Below are 4,222 nucleotides of genomic sequence, written 5' to 3'. Positions count from 1 at the left end.
TTGTGTGTCCACAGGAAGAAAACCCATTACACAACACAAAGGCTACGAAGGTTGGCTGTAAACAGCATGTCTGAAGACTAGTGTTATCATGAGAGTGGGTGGGGCCTGCACTCTGAAAACTGTGAACGTGTGGAACGTGTATTCCTTTGAGCGTTTACCCACAGGTCAAGCACACAGCAGCTGGAAGAGGTTGCATATTTAGCGAGGTACATGGTCAACAGAATTGAAAAATAAATGGCATTGCTGCAAATGACCACAGCCTACAGGTGACTCAAAACATCAGACTCAAATATGATTGTTTGAAGCAAACGTAACTGTGTGAATGACTCCAGTGTGACTTTCCAAAAGCCTTTCAAGAGCACAACTTCCCTGAAAGGAAATGAGCATGCATTATGTAACTGAGGCTGCAGCTGTCACTACTGGCTCTACTGACTGTCTCCTGTTCATTTAGTCCATCGTTTTGCTTTTGTTTGTGCCATCTACTACACAATTTGCGTCTTAAGTTGAAAGTGTTTGGACTTTGTAATAATCCAAACTTTAGAAAGTCACTGCTTGTTGTTTGTAGGCAGGAATGAGGACCCAAAAGCAGAGCACAAGGAGGCAGACAGGAGCAGGTTAACACGGATTTATTGATAAAAAAGTCCAAGGGAAAAAACACAGGGAGCAGAGGGGCAGGAAAACCCAACAAATCCAAAAAAGTCCAAACGTAGAATGTCCACAACCCGGTCCGAGGGTGAGGCAATGCAAAAAACGGGAAGGCTGGGACAGGAGAAAAAAAACTGGAGATGCAGGAGCAACACACAGGAAGGCACATAGACTGGCCGCATCGACAATACTGAAGGATCTGACAAGAGACAACGGAAGCACAGACATTGAATATACGAGGTAACGAGGTAACGAGAGGCAGCAGACAAGAGGGCAGGGAATCAGGTGGAAAACATCAGGTAATCCCAGGAGCGGGAAGACCTAGGAAGTGAAGTAACGGCAAGGCAACTTCAGATAAAACAGAAACAGAACATACAGGCACTAAGGGGAACACAGGAGAAGAACAACAACACAAGGCCGGACGGCTACCAGACATCCAAAACAAAGAACGAAAAATAACCCAAAGGGGCGGAACAAGGACACAGCAACACAGATGCACGAGGAAGCCCACAAGAGGGCGCACGATGGAGCCCACAGAGGGTGCACGAGGGAGCCCATGGGGGGGCGCACAAGGAGCACGAGGAAACCAGAGGGAACACAAAGGAGCCCGAGGGAACGCAGTGGAGCATGAGGGAGCGCGAGGGAACACGAAGTAGCGCAAGGGAACGAGGAGAAACAAGAGGGCGCAAGGGAGGAGAAACAAAGAACAGAGGGCACGCGGGGTAGGGCGGACTAAGAACGGAACAGACATTGACGGAGCAGCCTTAGACGGACCAGCCTTAGAGGCCAAGGGAACAGACAGGTCAGACTTGGATATAGATGGAACGGGTTCAGATGGGACAGGCTTGGACGGCACAAACATAGGAACAGGTTTAGGCATGGACGGGACGGACGGAAACGTCACTGGGGTAGGGAGAAAGACATGGACAGAGACGGTGACTGGGACTGGGATGAAATCGGGAACCGAGACAAACACAGGGACAGAGACGGTCACGGGGACAGAGACAAACACAGGGACGGAACCGGGCAAAGGAACAGGCTCGGAGACAGGAACACAGACAGGCACAGAGACAGGAACGGGGACGTGCACAGGGACAGGGACAGAAACCTTGATAGGGACGGACATAAGGCCGGGAAAACTGGGGCCAAGGGAACCCAGAACACTAGGAGCCAGAGCCCCGAGGACCTGGGACCCAGGAAACCCCAAGGTGAATCCCTTCGAACACAGGACAAGAACAACAATACAAGACTGGGGAAAAATCAGACCCAAACACAAGACCAGGGAGGGACTGACATCAGCTGTTAGCTACTGTATGTAGCTAACCTAATGCTGTGTTACCAGGGGGTTGACTACACCGCAAGCAAGCTTACAACGCATATAGTAATAAAACCAGGGTCTGGAACAGCTCAGTCCAATGTTATCAAAATACATATACCATCATCTCTGAAGCGCTCTTATTAACACGTAGCTTGATTATGTAATCCACAAGTTTAATAATAATAATAATAATATATTTTATTTATAACGCACTTTTCATTCCAAGGAATCTCAAAGTTCTACACAGGAGAGTAATAATAATAAAAATATATAATATATATATATAGTTTAATAGTAAAAGAAGGGTGAGATTGGCCCCTCTTTCACAAATTGTTTATATACTTGCCCACGTAACTGTGAAATACTCCAAGTACACGTGAGTACAGTGTGATATTCTGCAGGACTTAAAATGTTTATGTATGGGTAAGGTAAGAAAAGGGGCTGTACTATAATAAATTATAAATAAAATACATGTTGGATTGTCATCCAGAAAAGAATAACACACATATCATAATTATATATGTAAATATATATATAATAATAACATACAGGGGTTGGGTGAAAGGAGAGGAGCAGGAAGGTGGAAGTGCCCCTAACACTTGTGGTGAACTTGTTTTGCAGCAGAAGGTGCAGTCAGACTGGGTATGCTCAGACTAGTATTGTTTTCAGCTTTAGTGTGTGTGTGTGTGTGTGTGTGTGTGTCTGTCTGTCTGTCTGACTGTCTGTCTGTCTGTGGACTGATTTTGTCACCAAGATAGCATCAGAACCATGTCACAAACCTTTACAGGTGTGTAGTCGAGATAAAGAAATGGATCAAAGAACTCCAAGTAAGTGGGGTGGCAGTAGGGGGATAGGAAGAAGGAATAGGGCCTTCCACCCACTTTACATCCCAACCCCGATTTCCCTTTGCAACTGCTGTGATGCCGTTGCAAGATGGTGTCTAGTCAATTCAATGCATTTGTGTTTGTTTATACTATATACATTATAATGTGTCAACTGCATTATTACATAATACTGTTGCCCTGTATTGTAGCAGGATCCTGTATCTAACCTTTATTTCAGTACATGTTGTGCTTACATGGTGCTATTTACAACGGTAGGAAATAAAAAACTCAGAGAAAATAACAGACTTTTGTGCTGTTTTGGGATGTTCATGCCAAAGAAATGCCAAACTAAGTAGCCTAACATAGAATTACATTTCCCTTCATGACATGACAGCGGATGTCTAACCAGACTGTCTCTCTCCCAGGCTGTCATCCGTTCTCTTGGCAGCTTCTTGCTTGTTAGCTAACGTTAGCTTGCTAATCCACACACCCGACATGCCTTTATCCTACACTGGTTACAGAAATCGGCCATACAAAATTGTCAGTCATCTGGCGTTAGCATTGTGATTTCCTACGATTTTAAAAGAACGTGTGAATGAATTTGACCAATTTAGAGGCCAACCGGCTGGCCAGTAAGCCAGCTGGCAAGTAAGCCAGCTAGCTGTAACGTAATATTACGTAATATTGCAAAAATCAGGAATATCCTGTCTAAAAATGATGCAGAAAAACTAGTCCATGCATTTGTTACTTCTAGGCTGGATTACTGCAACTCTTTATTATCAGGCTGCTCGAAAAAGTCCATAAAGACTCTTTAGCTGATCCAGAATGCTGCAGCACGTGTTCTGACAGGAACCAGGAAAAGAGATCACATCTCTCCTGTCTTAGCTTCTCTGCATTGGCTTCCTGTAAAATCTAGAATAGAATTTAAAATCATTCTTCTTACCTACAAAGCTCTTCATGGTCAGGCACCATCTATCTTAAAGAGCTCATAGTACCTTACAATCCTGCGAGAGCACTACGCTCCCAGAATGCAGGATTACTGGTGGTTCCTAGAGTCTCTAAAAGTAGAACGGGAGCCAGAGCGTTCAGCTATCAGGCTCCTTTCCTTGGGAACCAGGTTCCAGTCTGGGTTCGGGAGGCAGACACCGTCTCCACATTTAGGAGTAGGCTTAAGACTTTCCTTTTTGATAAAGCTTATAGTTAGGGCATAGAATTGAATATTGTTAGGGAGTGAGGAGTCGCAGCGTCCGCCTAACCCGGCCCACCTGCTTCTCTTCATAGTTGTCAGATTTATCTATGTAATCAAGAATATAATAAAACTAAAGGGAGACTTGGCATACAGCCCGATCCGGTTGGAGAGAGTTCTAGCCTGTCCAAGGCTCCTCTCTTTACCTTGTCTCTCTTGGTTATGCTTTGATAAAGCTTATAGTTAGGG

The sequence above is a fragment of the Etheostoma cragini genome, chromosome 14 (genome assembly GCF_013103735.1).
Source record: "Etheostoma cragini isolate CJK2018 chromosome 14, CSU_Ecrag_1.0, whole genome shotgun sequence".
Lineage (NCBI taxonomy): Eukaryota > Metazoa > Chordata > Actinopteri > Perciformes > Percidae > Etheostoma > Etheostoma cragini.
This window is presented reverse-complemented; position numbering follows the sequence as displayed.